Genomic DNA, 19,601 nt, shown 5'->3' with positions numbered 1-19,601 from the left:
ACATATCTACAAAGCATTTCAACCATATTCACTCACTTTTACTGCCACCATTCACCCTTCCTAACCCCACTGACACCCACCCTCATAATCTGTTTACAGCCCTGTCATCCATATTTAGCTATTATGTTAATTGTTCAAAGAGGTTGCACTACTGATTTTTTACAAATGAATGTATTATATTTTAATGAAATGATCCTCCTCTATTATTCTCTTTCATCTCTCTCTCTATCCTCCTATTACCCAATAAAAGAAAAGTTTCCTTATGATATACTGAGAGAAAGATGCAACAAAGTTCATTATTACTCACTGATCATCATTCTTCCTTGTCCTTCTCCCTCTCATTTCTCAAATGGTCCCACAATTACCACCATGTTCTAGAGAGGCGTATCTTTTAGGTTTAGACTCAACTTGTGACAGAAATCATATAACCTCTTTCCTTCTGAACCTGGTATACTTCAATTAATCTGATAATATCCAATTCCATCCATTTTCCAGAGTATGGTAAAAATTTCATTCTTCTTTATGGCTGAATAATGCTTCCTGTGTTAAATGCCACATTTTATTGATCTGTTAATCAGTTACAGAGCACCTAAGCTGCTTCTGTAGCTTATTTGTGAATAATGCTGTGATAAACATAAGTGGACAGCATCTCTGTTGTATCTTGACTTACAATCCTTTGGTCATATGCCTAAGTGATATTGATGGATCATTTCCAGTGAGTATATAAAAGAAATATCTGAACCATAAATAAAAGACATTTTGAGCGTAATAGTGTAGGTAACTTGTCTAGTGAGTGTGATTTTGAGGGGGCTGATTTTATTAGACTTTCCCTGATTGATGCACACATCTAGTTTCTGCCATTTGTAGATGTTTCTCCCTTACTCTTCTTCAATGAAGCACCCTGCTCAGAAAAATTTTTACCCAACTACCCTAATTTTATCCACCAGTAATTGCCTTCTCAGAACTGAATTGATTTTTCCATAGCATTACCACCATTTGGCAGTGTTTCGTAAATGCTTTTTCCCTTTGATACCATTTCTTATCTTCACTATCCATGAAAAACAGGACCAGGGTCTCCTTCAGCAAGCCTAATCCAGTGCTGCTATTTGTTAAATTCTTATACAATTATGTAGACTTGTGAGTTCCCAGGGTTTTTTTTCTCTAACATACGGACAGTTTCCACTTGAGCAGTGCCAGAAATGGGTAATTTGAATTGAGAAGTATCCTTATGCCTTTGGAGAATGACTAATACTTGGAAACACACTGTAAAAGTTTGATGTTTTTGGTGTGGTTTCTATGCTGCATCTCACCAAGTCATATTGATCCCTCAGGCATACTGACTTACCAGAGCATGGAATGCAATGTTCTAAATTGTGTCAAATAAGGTTTTTGCTGCTGCTGTTGCAGCTCCTCCTCCTCCTTCTCCTCTTCCTCCTCCTCCTCCTCCTTCTCCTTATTTTTTTTTTTTTATAAATTACTTGTATTCCCAAAGCTGTCCTGTCCAGGATTTTGCTGAGTTAGTTGTTCTACCCTCTTTGAGGAAAGAGATCTGAAATTAGTTTCTTGTTAACAGTATTGAGTTTGTGCTTAGGACAATTCACCTGGCAGTTTTAGAAACCACAATACTCTCTAGAATAAAAATAAGCTCCAGATATGAAAGACATTTGCTAGATTCATAAATATTCCTCTGTCCTTTAACTTCTTACCTAGACTATCACCTCATAGGGGCAAGAATGTGAGAAATGTGAACTGAAGAAATTGAAATTGATTTTTCTACTCTTACTGCATAACTTAGCTCATGTTCTTCATGAGTCTGATAGTGATGTTACCTCTGATGAAAGACACAGTGCCTGACACAGAATGATAGTTAACAAAATGAATACAATAATTGTCTCCATAGTGTAGGAGATATGAATCCAAAGACTGAAGTACAAAGAAAGGCCTGATATTCAATGGAGAAGAAATATTCTAGATTCCAAAAAATTAAAAGAATTCATTAGCATGCAAGATCCCCAAATGACTTGATATTCAAAGATCTTAGAAAAAATAAGCAAGTGGAATCAGTTAGGAGTAAAGTTGAACCAGAGATTGGAAGTAAACTATTCATAGTAGTCAGGTGAGAGAAAGTTATTTTCAACTGAAGAGAATGTTGACACCAAAGTCAGGATTAGAGACAAATCATTGAAGGACACAATATCATTGTAACATGTTTGTTTTTTCTCATTCTTGCTTGTATTTTTTAAGGTAACCACAAAACCATTTGGGGTGTGTGTGTGTGTGTGTGTGTGTGTGTGTGTTTGTGTGTGTGTGTGTGTTTAGATCTACAGGATTTTATGTAGGACAAACACTTAGGTAATCATTGATCGTGTTCCAGTCATTTAATATTTGGTCACATTTGCTTCAAATCCTAGAAGTTTCATTTTTTATTGAATTGTATCTCTCTTCTTTCATTAGGAAATTTAAATTCCTTTTGTTCCTTTCCTGCTGACTAACCTAACAGAATAAGCTTCTCCTACTCTACTTCAAACTACTTACCCATTTTCTAAACCAAGAAGCACTGCTGCAAGAATTATGACAGTGATGAGGGCACCATACTGAACAAGTGCCCTGTGACTCTTATAGGAGAGAAGTTTTTGAAACACTGCAAAGAGCATTTATTTGAAACCAAGTTCCATGGTGCTAACACCTTATCACTGCCTTTTCTGAGTGGCAGATTCAACATCTGTGAAAATGAACAAAAGCAGAGTACATGGTAAATATATAGTAAGTAATTCAAAACCTTTCCTAGGACTTGACATTCTGAGAGTTTGCAATAGCTGCCTTCTTACCCACAGAAATGGCTAATTTTCAAGAGCTAGTTTAACTGCAAGTAATATTATGACTTCATCTCCTTTAATAGCCACTAAGGACAAGATTTTCTCTTTATGAAGGCCAAAGCATCCATACTTTCGAGATAAGTTTGTGTGTGACACGTATTGAAAGTCATCCTGTTTATTTTAACTAAGAATACATTAATTTTGTTGAACAGAGTTTAAATAAGTTTATTAAAAATAAATGTTGGGAGGCTGATGTTGTTTGTATTCTGTACAAACCATGTAAGCTATTTAGAGGTTAGTTCATTCTTTATGTGTTTACAATTATTCAAGTGTTGCTTCCATTTGTACTTTGTTAGACTGATGTTGGCCTCGTTATCTTCATCACACCTGCACAATTATAGGTGGGAAAAAGAAGCAATTATTACTCAAACGGCTTAGATTCAATATGAAATCTCTTGAGCTTAGCTCTCAAGCATGTTGAATCAAGTCATTGAGTCATTTCTGAATTTCCCTTATTACTTTCTCCAGCCCACAGACAACTTTATCAAATTTATTAAGTTATAGTTGATAGAGACAGCTAATTACATAGTTATTATATATAGAATAACTTAATACATGTAGATAATCTTATTTTTTCACTCACTGGCATTTCCTTCACTTTTCTTTTGCTACTGATTGAGAAATCTCAGAAGAGGTTTGCAGTAAGATTGAAGAGTTGTTAGCCTTAGGCTTAGCATCTGCTCTGGAGCTTGTGTACTTGCAAAGGTAGCTTAAGTTGAATGAGCCAAGAACCAGTATCCATAGTAAACTTTTCCAGATATTTGGAATTAAGTGAGAATGCTTGTTTAGCTCACACCAGAGATCATATCTTTTTAATTTGGTTAAGTAAGGAGGTAAAACTCTAGCCTTTTGTGAAATATATCACATTTCTCCAGCAAATTCTCTCTGCTGCTGTGTCTCTATAAGCTAAAATCATGTTCAGTGTTTTGGTGAAACTGGTTCTATCACTGACAGTTCAGCTAAATGGTTGAATATATGTAAATCAGAATATATGGAAATTTTCTTGCTTATGGAAAGATTATGCCAAACAAAATTAACGTGCTTGGTCAAATGGAAGAGAATATGAATCCTCTAGACCCAGAAGAGACCAAAAGGCAAGATGGAATCTAAAGGTATTTGAATTTGAGTTACTATATGAAGCAAACTCATTTTAGATACTAAGCTTTATCATTGATAATGGTGATTCTCATATGCTAAAGGCGATGCTTACAGGCAATGCTTTAGCCATTTCGTACAATTTGAACTAAATACCTGTCATAAAATTAATCGCCTTTGGGAAGTCGCCCTGTACTGAATAATAAATACATCAGTGAGGAATTCTGTAGACCAGAAATTCATTAACAGCATAAGAAAAAATTATCTGCCTGTTTTTTCTCCTAACAATTTCAAGTTCCAAAAGCCTGGGCATTCTTAGAGATCTGCTACTTTAATGAAACCTTTCTGGAAACAAACAATTCAGCTCCTGCTTTGTAGAAAAATATTATCAATTGGAGAGTCAATTTGCTTGATCTGAGGAATGGTTAGACTTCTAAACGCTGTCCTTGCTTTCAGGTACACAGAGAACCTGATTATTTCCTATATCAAATAACTCCTCAAACATTACTTTTTAAAGAAATTTTTTCATATATTTTTATTGTAATTAATAGAAGGGTTACATTATATTCACCAGATAGAAGGTACATTACTTCACAAACCTTGATATCCTTTCTCATGTCTTGGTTCCCATTTCCTTCCCCCGATGACTGCCCCTCATCTTGTTTCCCCCCTTTCTGTATCCTATTTAAAATAACCAAAGAAACACATATGCAATACATCAGATAACAAGGTGAAATACTGTAACCATATGAGATAACCAAGGGACAGCAAAAGAGATGAGAGATAACAGTACATTAAGAACAACAATCACTCATTATATGGCTTGTATTTCTATAACATGGAGGTCCCATCTTATATTGCCTTATGTATCTAGGTTTTGCTCTATTGTAAATCTCTGCTAGGAGAGCCCAAGATTTCTACTGATTATGACAAATGAGGAAAACCATTGAGCCTATGTTCCTCTGAGTCTGGCTACTTCACTTAATGTAATTTTTTATAAGTCTTTCCATTTCCTTACAGATGGGGAGATGTCGTTCTTTCTGACAGCAGCATAGAATTCCACTGTGTATAAATACCACATCTTGTTGATCCACTCATCAACTGAGGGGCATCAAGGTTGGTTCCATATCTTTGCTATGGTGAATAGTGCTGCAATGAACATGGTTGTGCTAGTGGATTTAGTATGCCCTTGTTTCTGGATGAGTGGGTAAATGCCAAGTAGTAGAATTGATGGGTCATAGGGGAGTTCTATCTTTGGTCTTTTGAGGAACTGCCATACTGCTTTCCATAGTGGTTAAACAAGTTTACACTCTCACCAACAGTGTAGTAGTGATCCATCCTGTCCACATCCCCTCCAGCATCTGCTGTTATTAGATTTCTTGATCATGACCATTCTAAGAAGAGTGAGGTAGATTCTTAGAGTTGTTTTGATTTGCATTTCTTTTATGGCCAAAGATGTTAAGCATTTTTTCATATGTCTATAGGCCATTCTTATTTCTTTGGCCCATCTTTTAATGGGATGGTTGTTTCTTTGGAGATTAATTTTGGAGTGATTCAATTTTTTGACTTGTTGATATATTTTAGTTGGTTGGCCAGTAATTTGTTGAGAATTGCATCAATATTCATCAAAGAAATGGGTCTATAGTTGTCTTTGATTAGTCTCTGTCTGGTTTTGGGATGAGGGTTATGGAGGCTTTGTAGAATGAGTTTGGCAAAGAGCCTTCATTTTCAATTTTGTTGAAGAGCTTGAGGAGTATTTGTGTGAGCTCTGCTTTGGAGACCTTATAGAATTCAGCTGTGAATCCCTCTGGCCCTGGTCTTTTCTTGGATGGAAGTTTATTATTGCAATTTCTATTTCAGTGCTTGAAATAGGTCTGGTTAGTTGGATTAGGTCTTCTTGGTTCAGTGTGTGTATGTTAATATTGGCTAGAAATTCATCCATTTCTTCTAGATTCTCAAATTTGTTGGCATAACAGTTTGAAAAGTATTCCCATATGATACTCTGTATCTTGGTAATTTCTGTCATGTTATTAACCTTCTCATTTGTGATTTTGTTTATTTGGGTGTACTTTCTTCTTTTTTGGTAAGATTTGCTAAGGGTCTGTCAATTTTGTTAATTCTTTCAAAGAACCAACTCCTTGTTTTGTTGATTTTCTGTAGTTTTTTGGGGCTCCAATTTATTTAATTCTGCTTTGATTTTTTTATTAAAGAATTTTTTGTTAAATTTCATAAACTGTTGAATTTGTGTTCTGATCTCCTCAATGACCCATTGGTGATTCAACAATGTGTTGTTCAATCTCCATGAGTTATAAGATTTTCATTGGTGAAGATTGGTATTCGGTTCCAATTTGATGCCCTTGTGGTCTGAGAGAATGCAGGGAATAATTTCAGTGTTCCTGAATCTGCACAGGTTTGTTTTATTCCCTAAAATGTGGTCTATTTTGGAAAATGTTCCATGTGCTGCTGAAAAAAAACATATATTTTGATGTTGCTGGGTGAAATAATCTGCAGATGTCTGTTAGATCTAGTTGGTCTATACTGTTCGATTCTGAGGTTTCTCTGTTGAGTTTTTTTATTGGTTGTTCTGTCCATAGGTGAGAGTGATGTGTTAAATTCACTGTGGTTCAATCTATGTGTGGTTTTAGGGAAAGTAAAATTTGTTTAATGAAGTTCAGTGCTCTGGGATTAGGTGTGTAGATATTTAGGATGGTTATGTCTTCCTGGAAGAGAGATCCCTTTATTTGTATGTAATAACTTTCATTGTCTTATCTCACTAATTTTAATTTGAAGTCTTTTTTTTAATCTGATATGAGGATGGCAACTCCATCTTGTTTATGGGGGCCATTAGCTTGTTATATTTTATTCGAACCTTTCACTTTTCAAAAAATGTTTGTTTTGGGAGGGGGCAAGGTGTGTCTCTTGAAGACAGCAGAGTGATGGATCTTGCTTTTTGATCCAACTAGATAGGCTATGCCATTTAATTGGAGAGTTAAGTCCATAGATATTGAGGGTTAGGACTGAAAAACATTTACTATCTCCTGCCAATCTTTTAAAAGCTTTGATTAGGGCCTGTGGCTTGACAGTTCTTCTGGTAATTAACTGGTATGAGTGTGGGGTGCCAATTCTTTCAGTACCACATTTGTGTTGGTTTTCAATGTGTAGGACATCTTTGAGAATTTTCTGTAATGTTGGTTTGGTTGCTATGTAATATTGCAACATTTTCTTGGAATGGAAAGTTTTTACTGTTCCTTCAGTTATGAATGAGAGCTTAGCTGGATACAGTATTCTTGGTTGGTAGTTATTTGTTTTAAGGGCATGACATATATCCTTCCAATCTCTTCTTGCTTGCATGGTGTCTGCTGAGAAATCTGTGGTTATTTCTGATTGGTTTTCCTTTGTAGGTGATTGTTCTCTTCTCCCTGGATGCTTTTAGGTTCCTTTCTTTAGTCCCTATTGATCCTATGGATTATACTGTGGTGGTGGGATGTCCTTTTCTGGTCAGGTCTGTTTGGGGTTCTAAAAGCTTCTTGTATCTGGATGGGCCTGCCCTTCTGGATATTTGGGAAGTTCTCTGTATTAATTCCCTGAAGTATATTTCCAATACCATTGACCTCTTTCTCCAGGCCCTCCTCAATACATATTAGCCTTAAATTGGGCTTCCTAATTGTATTTTGGACCTCCTGAAGCATTCTCTAAAATTTCCTAGATTTAGTTTCACTCATTTCTCTTCTTTCTCTATAACAACTAGATTATCATCAACCCTGGAGATTCTGTCTTCTGCATTGTCTAACCTGCTATCAATACTTTCTACTTTGTTCTTCATCTCCCTCCTTACAATTGAGCATTTTTTATGCCTTGCATCTCTTTTTTTAGATCATGTATGGACTTCTTTAACTCCTTGATTTCCATTTGAGTGGACTCTTTGAAGTCCTTTAGCTCAGAAGCTTACTTTCTTTGGTCATTTGTTGGAATTTGGTCAGCTTCTGTTTGTGGATTCTATGAATTTGACCATTTTTCTTTCTCTAGCTTCCTCATGTTCACGTAAATCCTTTTCTAAGGCCTTCTTTATGGTTCCTCACTTTCACATATCTCCTTATTTATGTTTTCCTGTAGTTTAGATACGGCTTCCTCTTGTTCATGTATCTCTTTCTGTATGGTTTCAAACTTTTCATTCATTATGTTTACCAACTGCATTTGTGTAGCATTTAGAGGACTCTCCTCTAGTTTGGTGAATGACTGCTCTATTGCCTGTTTATATTGTGTGGCAGATGCTATTCCTTGATTTGCCATTTTTCTTGAGTTTCTTGTTCTGCCCATTTGAAAATGGGAGCAAGAGTAAAACTGCACAAGATTACAATTTTTCAGATATAACAAACCTAGAGCTCTTTATCTGGCCAGACAATAGAAGTTCACAATTTTAGACTGGTATTATCACTCTCTCTCTCTCTTTTTGTGCACTTACAGACAAATCTAATACCACCACTGATTACCATTTTATGACCAAAAAACCACCAATAAGCCAATCTCTATGAGCTATTAGTGGCTGGAAGAAACTCTAATTTTTGTGGCTATATGACTTTAGCTACATTAGACAAAAAATGTATGATTAATTTCTGTTGTGTGAGGTTAATTGATTGACTGGTTTTTGTGTGTTGGTACTGTGGTGGGGTATGGGGGAGGCTTGTACTTAGGGCCATAGCAGTCCCCCTTGCTTTTTAACTCAAAGCTGGTTGTCTACTGATGAGCCACATCTCCACTTCCAGCTTTTGCTGGTTAATTGGAGGTAACAATCTTATGGAGTTTTTTCTGACAAGAGTGGGCTCAGCCTGCAATCTTCAGATCTCAGTCATGTGAATATCTAGGATTATATCCATGTGCCACCAATGTCCAGCCATTTGATTGTTAAAAAATATTGTTGGTGTTTTTAGTCCTCAGTCCCTCCCGACCCGCAGGAGGGATAGGGAGAACACTCCCCGACCAGGACGAACTGAGAAATGAGAGGGCCGACTGACTGCCTGCACCCAGCCCTCCCTCGCGGGAGGACAATCAGACACATCAGGGAGACCCGCCAGGCAGGAACTCATTTATTGAGGAAGTCCACTCAGCTAATATAGGATGCAGGAGCCTATCAGCACAACGGTGGGCAGGGCAGGGAAGGTACTCTCATTGAGGACCATTCAGCTAACATAGGACGCAGGAGCCTGTCAGCACAAAGGTGGGCAGGGCGGGGGGAGTACTCTCATTGAAGAAGTAGCATGCATGTGCTGCCCAAGAGGACGGAAGGGTTCGATTCTAGAGATGGCCTTACAAACCATAGCCACACCTTCCAACCGGCTGGCAGGCACCATCTCAGCCAGGTGGGGTCCCAAGACCAGGGAATGAGCAAAGGGCCACAAGTTAGGCCTCCTTTTACAGCATAGGTTTCCATTTTCCTGATGTGACTTGCCCCACAAAATGTAACTGTAGTAAGCCTGTGCGATGGCTCATGCCTGTAATCCTGGCTACTCAGGAGGCTGAGATCTGAATATCAAGCTTCAAAGCCAGCCTGGGCACCAAAGGACTTGAGACTCCTATCTCCAATTAACCTCTAGAAAATGGAAACTGAGGCTTTGTTTGGGGTAGTATTGAGCTGAAGAGCTCAGGGACAACACCCAGGCCAAGTGTGGGGTGGTAGCCTTGAGATGAAGAATTCAGGAATAGCGGTCAGACAGAGTTCAAGCCCTATGAATCACAAATATATATATATATATGTAATGTTACTTTCTCTCCTTCATTGTTATTACTTTCCTATCTCTCCTTCATTGTTATTACTTTCCTATAACTGTCAAAAGTTGTTATACAGACTTAGACTGGGTTAACAGAGATTTGCTCCAAACCTTTCTTTGTAATAAGTATGGCAAATAAGGCTCATTCCATCTCTTTCTCTTAAGGATTCAGACATTTATATATTTAAAAATACTTGTGAAGATTCTATTAGAATCTATATTGAATTTCGAGCAAGGCATGTTTCAACAAATATTCTTCACTTTGACTTCTCTAGTATAATTAACCAAGAAGGTGCCCTTCTTAAATTTAGGATGCCTTATACATTAATCCTGATGTTTTTTTCTACCTGATACTCCTTGTACCTCCTTATGGTATCCATTTCTTAGCAATATACCTCAAATGTTTATAGATATATTCACCCATGTCATGTGCCATAAGGACAATCTTTTCAACAGGAAGGATATAGCACTAGAACTCAATTAACTATGGAAGGAGTAGTATTTGCTGATTTTACATCCTCCCTCTTTACAGTATCTGAATGGTATGTGAATGTTCAGTGTATTCCATAATTTTTCTATGCACTACAATTTTTTTAAATTAGGTTGATTAAAAAAATTATGAGGCCATCCCTATGATGCAACATCTATTAGTTAGCTCACGGTTTTGTAAATCAGAAATTGAGACAAAATTTAATTAGATTGTCTGCTTCTGCTCTCTTGAGGTAAAAGTTCACTTTGCTGGCAAGGGTGGTCTCCAACCTGGATATTCTAGAAAAGAATCTGCTTAGAAGGCTGTTCAAATTGTTTGCACAATCCCATGTCTTTGAGGGTAAGAATTGAGATCCTTGTGTTCTTCCAGTCAGCCTGAGATCTTCTCTCTTGGCGGCTACCAAATTCCTTGTCACATAATCTTGTCTAACTTTACAAGTCTATTTTTGTTACTAGACAAATGTCATTAGGTTAGACCGACTTAAGCAGTGTGCTTTGTACCAGGTTCTGTAATGCAATGGAAATAATGCCTCATTATATTGGTAAACTCAATCCACATGAAGAGAGGAAGAGATTATGTGTGATGGGGGTTATTGGCCAATGTGTTTGGAATTCTTGCTACCAATTTAAAAGTTCATTCACTACAAAGTAAGATGTTGTGATAGGGTTAGATATCTCTTACTAGAAATTTATTGTCAGAACCTAACCTGGGTTCTGTTTTTGACTTTTCCGATTATATTCATTTGTATTAAGGGGAAAATAGCATACATAAAGCAGAGTGGATACTATGATTATGGGTATATAAACACAAATACGTAACTGATTCTTAAGAAATTGATATAATTTGAAGAGTTTATCTATATAATTTTTAAAAGTGTTCATATTAAATATATGTGACATGATATGGGCCAAGCATATCTTATGGAATGTGACCACCTGCATTTTGTTGCTGTTGTTTTAGATGTCTTTTTAGACTCTCATTTAGATGTCAGAAGCAACAAAGATATTAATAGTATAAACAAGGGCTTCAGAAGTATTAAGGAAGATGAAGAACAGGCCAGAAGGAGTCACTGGTTATACTTTTTAGTTAGAGAGTATTTTAAGTGGAGCGGAGGAGGATGAAAGTGAACTGGATGAGGCTGGTTGAGAACAGAATGTAAGGAAATGAATGTGGATGACTTGCTTCCTATGGATAGTGGAGGAGTTCTAATTTCACATACTGATGAACACAATGGACTCTGCCAGCAGGTTCTGGAGAAGATCCTGGGCTCACTGACTCCCTCTGCCTCTTCTTTTTCTATTCACTTTCATAACCCATTATACTGGAGTTTCACCAATGGATGTTCTGGCATTACTTAGAACTATGCAGGCTGTTGCTGCTCACAATGGGAATCAGAATGTTTCTTCTTCCTAACTGGATACTACTTCATTAAACATCACCTGAATGTAATCAACCATAACAGAGCAGGCAGTTAGTCCACCCCTGAACATTCTTGGTAAAATACTTTTGAACTCAGGGTTTAGCATTATAAGCTTTGCAAACTGGTATGGAGAGGGAGTAAGGGCAAATAGAAGAAAGCATGATGGCTCTGACAACTGTGTGCAGGTCACCTAAAATCCTGACTGACAGAATCTGAGAACAGTAGAGAAGAACTGGCATGCTGACAAACTGATTCTATAGTGCAGAGGAAGGATGTAGCCAGGTCAGCCTGTCTTCCCTGGAAGCCCTGGAGAGCATTTCTCTCTTAAGGGTCACATAATCTTGAAGGATGTTCTAAACATGAAACAAACCGGCATACTGTAGAATTTAAATAGCTTCAAGCAATGGCTAATAGACTGAAGTTAGCTAAAGCATGTTAGTTTAGCAACTTGTTATTTCAGCCATTGAATACTTGACATAAATTGTGAAAGAATGCTTTGGGGGACTTTCAGATTGTTTATGCTGTTATAAATTTTTCTTTGTCTTGTTAGTATCAAGGATATTCCGAGGCTATCAATGATAGAAATGTACCAAAGAGAGAATTTTAATAGACTTGATAGGCAAGCTACTTACCTGGTACCTTAGTTTTCGATTGTTTTTCCCTCTTTCCTCCATACCACCCAACATCTCCAGAGCTCACCAAAAGTCAGAGTATGTCTTAAATCATCTATTTTCTCTCACCAATGCTCCTTTGAAGGAAACTTTTATTTTTATAAAAGTTGACTACTATGAACATAAGAGAGGATCATTCTTGATTTTCAGGTGATAGAGGTGGATTTGGAAGCCCTGTGGGCTGTGAAGCTCGTCTGCTTTGGGATTTAAACTTCCATCTCCCATCAGATGTATTTCAATGTAGCATTTTCCAGATTACAAGGCATACATTATTGTTTTGATTTATTCTATTAGTGTTTTCCAGGGAAATTTCTGCCAAATAAACATTCCCTTAGCTCATTAAATTTCATATTGAATTTTTTAGTTCAGAACTACTCCCTGTGGTTTAAGGTTTGAGAAACAGATGATTTCAATCAGTGGGCTTTTCCACAGACATTAATGTTTGCAGGAATTCATTAACCTCCAGTGGAAGAAAATTCCGAATGCACTAGTTGATAGAGAAATTAACTTATTATTGATCCTTTCATTTATTCTCTGACTTATTTCAAACATACTCATCCCAAGTTTGCCTGACCAATAATTTAAAAGTAAGGTTCTGGAACTATAAATAATATTTCCTGAAACTTTTTTTTCTTTTTTTTAACCTGAAACTTTTTAAGTAATATATTTTGAAAATTTAGTAACTCATTTATTTGTACTTCTAGATTTTCATAGTATACAAAGGTTATATGTGGATGACACACACATCTATTCATTTGTGTATACGTATATGCATATATAAACAAACACAGGTCCACATTCTTGGTTTTGGAGCTGTTCTCTTCTTTTAATGAAAGATTTTGAAGTTATTAGATTGGCATGTAGCCACTTGGAATAAAGACTGAGCTTTCTGCTTCCTACCTACATAAGCTTGTGAGACTAAAATAAATTATGTAATCTTACTTTATATTTGCAGCCAATAGTTCTAACATGAAACAAAAGGAAAAACCTTGAAGAGAAAAGGTCTTAATGCAGCAGTAAAATGATGTCAATATGACAAATAATAACTTAAGAATTATGTTTAAATCATAGACAGTTTTATTGATGTGTCACAAGATAATCTCTATTAGTATATTAAATATATCAGTGATAAACTGACAAATGATCAGCATCCAACATTAAAGTAAAAAATAGATTTCAGGAAAAGGAATGCAATGGTTTACAGTTATGGATAGACACGTAATCAATCTTACCCAAGGAAAATGCACACACTTTAAAAGACAACAAATCTATCCTTTGCCTAGAGTACAGAACATTTCCCTCTGGAAATACATTAATATAGCTATTGCGAGTGCAGTTCCTAACATCTAATGAGACCATTAATGCTCATCTGCTCTTACCAAGCAACTGTATTCTGTGCCAATATAATTTTGTTTCTGTGAAAATATATATACACAGGAAATACATTTCAGAAAATGCTGTGACAAAAAAGGGGCAAGTAAAAGGACAGACTTAGGACAAAACATGTTAAGTGAGTTAAGCCAAGTTCAGAGAGATAGATGGACATGTTTTCCCCATATGCAGAAGCAAGTTCTAAAATACAGGGACATAAAATTACATTTGAATTTCTGCTTTAAAGGATTGAAGATTGTACAAATAAAATGATTAGAATTTATGGTTCAGGAATATTACTATAGACTGGATTGTTATGTGGATAACTTACTTGCATCTCAGGAATCTAAGTGTGAATTATTTTACAAAGCAAAAAATAATATATGCTACAAAAGAATGGACAAAAACCCATAGCATCTGTATGAAATGAAAGATTTATTGGTTAGTTCTTGCTGGGTTTTATAAAATGATATAAAGTCCTACAATCGTTTCAATACAAAATTATAGCTTTCTATGGAACCTAATGAATTAATTTTCATGGAAATTTCTAAATTGTTTTTAGTTGTATTTTATTGTCAGGGTGATGATATATAGAGGGGTTAGAGTTATATTCATGAGGTAGTGGGTACATTACTTCTTGAACATTGATACTTTTTCCCATATTTCATGCAGCCTTTCATTAGCTGTAAAATATTTTCTAATCCTTGCACATTTTATATTTTTACTCTTGAGTTACACAAAAGAAATTTTAATTCAATACCGAACAGAGGTTGTATGGCAGTTTCCTTCCAATTTATTTTGAATGCAATCTAAAACATTTCACTTTTGAGAACAATAATCATATGGGTCTTTTTTAAATACGTGTTACTGACCTAAAGAAATTACCATCTATCCACAGCTAGATTAAGTTGTTTTTTTTTCTTTTGAATAAATACATTAGATTGATTTTGCTTGTAAAAAAGTAATAAATAAAATACAGGGACATAATAAATTATACAGGTGTCTAGGCATTCATTAATAGTGAGATCAAAGGAGAATACTCTCAGGAGAACAAAAGACACATGCATATGTACAAAATCACACTTATCAGAATGAAATCCAGGAAACGGAAACAAAGGTTTTTTTTTTCTTCTTTTCTTTTCTTTATTTCTTTTTCCTGTTTGTTCATTTGTATGTCTTTGTAAGGGGAGGCAAAGAAATGGAGAGCAAAAGGGTGAACACAAAGCAGCAGTGGTACTCACTGGACACTATGTTGAAAATGAGCTAGTCAACTTGTGGGTGAGAACAAGAGGGAGAAACTGAGAGAAAGCAAAGGAAGAGGTGACATTCCCCTCCCCCAATAAAAAGTACTCTTTTTTGCACCAGTCCTGGGACTTAAAGTACTAGGCCTTATTCCCAGCCCACAAAATGTACTTTTTACCCACTTATATAACTTCAACCTCTCTACACATCACCTTTATAATAATAAAAAAATTTTATAAAGAAAAAAAAGGCAAGCATTCCTAAATATACCCTAGGAAATAAATGATTAACATTCTTCTATTGTCTTTCTCTCTCTCTCTGTTTTTTTTTTGCCAGTCCTGGGCTTGAGCTCAGGGCCTGAGCACTGTCCTTGGATTTTCTCAAGGCTAGAGCTCTACCACTTGAGCCTCAGCACCACTTCCAGCTTTTTTCTATGTATGTGGTACCGAGAAATCGAACCTGGGTCTTTGTGCATGCTAGGCAAGCACTCTACCACTAGGCCAAACTCCTGGCCCTCTTTTTCTCATTTCTATTGTCTTATTGTCATTCTGTTGTCTTATATTGTTATTTAACAATTATAATTATTTTATCGATCATGATACATTTTATTAAAAAACTTACTTGTTGAATGATAATTCCTTGATACAACTAAAGATAGTAAAAATGTAATTTACCAAGTATAATTATTTCAAAAGCCTATTATTAGCTAAAAAAAACCAAGTGATAGAAAACTATGTGTGTTTTTCAATCACATGTTAAGATAAATAGATAAATATAAAGTTAACTACAAAATAAATAATTGGAAGTAAGCTAATGGGAAAGTTACTAATATGACTGACACACAGTGCTCTATAGGAATAATTATTTAGCTACATTTTTGTTCCTTTAAATATTTTTGCCATGGTTTTGCTGATTTGTAGTAATTAGAATAACCTATAAGTTTACAAGTAAATGGATAGTAAAGGACAAAAAATATGCTTAGATATAATAAATTACATAGAACTCTTAGCGTTCACATAGTGAGACCAAAAGAAGATATTCTTAGCAGATCACAAAGGCTCGATAGCTATGTGTGTATGATTATTTGAAAAGATGTTTGCCCAAATGAATTCTAAGAATTGGAACCAAGGACCAATTTTTCTTGTCGTGGAGGGAAGATTACAGAAAGAAAAGAAGGAACAATTTAAGCTCTCTCCAAAGAAACCAAGTTTGAGGGTCTCAGCAGGCACTCCACATCTAGAGTGTGTTCTGTTGTGGTTTTGGATTTGAATACTTTTGTTTTCAAAACAAAACCATAGACACACACAGAAGAAAAGCAACATAATGAAGGACCTAGAAGATAGTTCTCAAAAATGCATTAAAAATACTGCTGATAAATATGATTAATGAAAAGTTAGAAAGCCTACATAGGGCATTCATGGACATACTATGAATGATGTGAATGTCAACTGACACCAGCATATGCGCTTTATTTATTAAATAATAAGTAATAGCATTATCCTAGAGCTTTGATTTTATCATATCCCACAATGTTCTAGATGATTTTTATACCATGTCTTTCTCTTAAGAGTATTGCAAAATAGGTATCATCCGTACTATAAGATGGCAAGAGTAATGCACAAGATTATTAAAAATCCTACTGACACTATTTAAGTGAAAATATAGGAGTCATTATTTGAACCCTGGTCTACTTAGAAATGCATCAAAATTTAACAATAATAAAAAGAACAAAAGAACAATGTTCCCTCAAAGGGTACAATTACCTTTTGTTATTCGTGGTTTTAATTTTTCACTATCCAATGATTTTACTTTATCATTTAGCTAGTACTTCTCCCAGAAAGTCATCATTGTTCAATTCTTTTTTCCCATCTTAAAGACTAGATGAAGACTAAATATAATATAGAAGAGATGGAAGGAATATAATAATTATCAGGAGAAAAAATTACTAAGTAGAAATTATAGAAGTCACTCAAGATAAAGCTCTTGTTTCCATATCCTAGAGACCCTTTCATTTAGTCTCATCCTATATGACCTTATGTATCTAGGTTTTGAACTATTGTAATCCTCTACTATGAGAGTCTTAGATATGTACTAATTATTACAAATGAGGGAAACCATTGAGTCTTTAGGGTGCTATGTTATTTCTTTTCTCCTTTGTTGCCCTTTGGTTAATCTCATATTGTTACTGATTATATTTTGCTACCTGGTATATTGTATACACCTTTATTTGTTTATTTGAAATAGGAAAGGAAAAGGGGAAAACATGATTGGGAGGTGATAGAGGGGGGAAAATGGGGACAAAAACATAAAAAGGGGTATCAATATGTGAGAAGTAATGTACCCACTATCTGGCAAATGTAATTGTAACCCCTCTATACATTACATCGATAATAAAAAAATAAAATGAAAAAAATATTTAAGTCCTAAGTGAGGAAAGAATCACTAACCAGAATATATTTAAGGAATCAGTAAGACAGACACATTTCTAGTTAAAAATAAAAAACTATCTACCTATAAAAGTAGTTGACGTTGTAGCTAAAATTTCCTGTAAAGTAAATGGCATGGTTAGGAAGCTTCACTGGTGAATTTGAACAATTTTAAAGATATGGAAGTTCTGCACAAACTCTTTCAGAAAATAGAAGAGGAATGATTTATTCCCAGAATTCTAGGAGACCAAACTCATGCTGATATAGCAACCAAAGGCATTATAAGAATGAAACACTGCAAAATAATATCTCTTACAAATATAGAACTTAATACTATAATTCGATTTTTAGAAGATCTAATATGAATTCAGCAATATATAAAAATGGAAAGCAAGAATGGAAAATAGATTAGCCTCAAATTAAAAAGTTCTTGCTTATCAAAATAGTGTTCAGAATCAAGAAACAACACCCAGAATGAGAGAAAAATCTTTGCCAGCCATTCAATGAACAATGGATTAGCATCCAGAATATAAAAAAAGTACTGAAAAAGTTAAACAGCACAAAGAAATTAAACAGAGCAGCAAGGCTCTGTTAAGGCAATAAAAAGAAAATACATTCAGGGAAAATAACTGAAAATCCTCTGATTGATAAAAGACTTGTATCTGGAGTACATGTAAAACTCCCAAGTCACTATGAAAATCAACCCTTCAGAATGGGGGAAAAGAAAATGATTGGGAGGGGATGGATTGAGGGAAAGGGGGAAAAAACATGAGAGGGTGTATCACTATTCAAGAAATAATGCACCCACTGCCTGACAAATATAACTGTAACTCCTCTATATATTACCCTGACAATTAATTAAGAAAATAAGTTACTGGAACAGAAACTTCAGAAAAGAACAAATATGCATAATAACACACCTCCAATTATCATTAGCAAATTGAAAACAAATTAAATGCAAACTTGAGTTCATATTTGTAATTTTTTTAGGGCAACTGAGACAAAAACACAGGTAGAATTTGAATATTAGGTGATAATCCCTAGTAATATACCAGTATTAATTTTCTGATTTTGATGTCTGTTTTACAATCTATTTTGAAAAGTTAAATGTATCCTTGGCAGGTATATTATTTCAGGCTTGGGCCTTTTAAATTAAAAAAAATAATTGCCCATAAGTTTTTTTTTTCTTTTCCTTCAAACTTTTCTTTTAGTTCACTTATAACAAGAAGGGTCATATGAGTTTAAGGGCAAGTTGTATGCTATCTACTAAACCAAACGAAGGGGAAAAGTCTGGGGTCATGTGAGAAAAAGAATGCAGAGGCCCCACCCTTCATTAAGCCATGCATTCTTATAATGATCACCCCAGGTCATCTGTGAAATCATTAACAGGTTCCTCAGAGATATTTTTGCTTTAGCAGCTTTTCTGGGCAGTAGGTATTTTATAGGCTTAGTACCATTGAAACTATGTAAGAACATCACCAAGTAGCTACTTTTACATTCAATTTGTGGAAGATGTCTGAGGGTCAAAAATATTTTGCTCAAGGCTATAAAATTATTAAACAGAAAACTCAACAACTGAACTGAAAATCACCTTTACGCAGGCTAGGGATTTTTTAAGGCACTATCCAAAATATAGCTTTAGCATCCAGAAGATAAGGTGATATATATTTAATAAATGAATTTAATAAATGGATTCCAGTTAATTAAATTTTTACAACTTTACACTTAGAATGTCTTAACTCATATGATAATCTATTCCCATGTTAACTTTTTTAAGGCCATCTCCTTCCAATATTCTCTCCTTGGGGGAGAGAATAGCAATGTTTATTTGTCCTGAGCCCGCTATTCTGGTGCTTTTCACTTCTCCTGCTGTGTGAAGAGGGAATATTGGGGGGAAAGTTCACACTCCATTTCTTTACCCTTCCTTCTCTGCTTCACAGAGATGGTATGCCATCTCCCTGTGTATAGGAAGGATGATCATTGAATTTACTAATGGAGCTTTGTATTAATCGGATCAGACAATAACTGAAAGTATCCTGAACAGTATCGATTGACACTATATGCTTAACAAAAGTCATTATTACTGTATTACTCTCTTTATTGCTGTATCACCTCTCAAATTTCCAGAAGACAAAGGTGATTGTCCTGTAAACATACTGAGAATTTATGTAAAGACTAAAATTTCTCATAGTGGTCTATGTTCTGTGGTTCAGTCTCTTATCTCTGATCCATTTAGTTTAGACTC

This window comes from Megascapheus bottae, chromosome 4 (genome assembly GCF_031878675.1).
Source record: "Megascapheus bottae isolate mThoBot1 chromosome 4, mThoBot2.hap1, whole genome shotgun sequence".
Lineage (NCBI taxonomy): Eukaryota > Metazoa > Chordata > Mammalia > Rodentia > Geomyidae > Megascapheus > Megascapheus bottae.
This window is presented reverse-complemented; position numbering follows the sequence as displayed.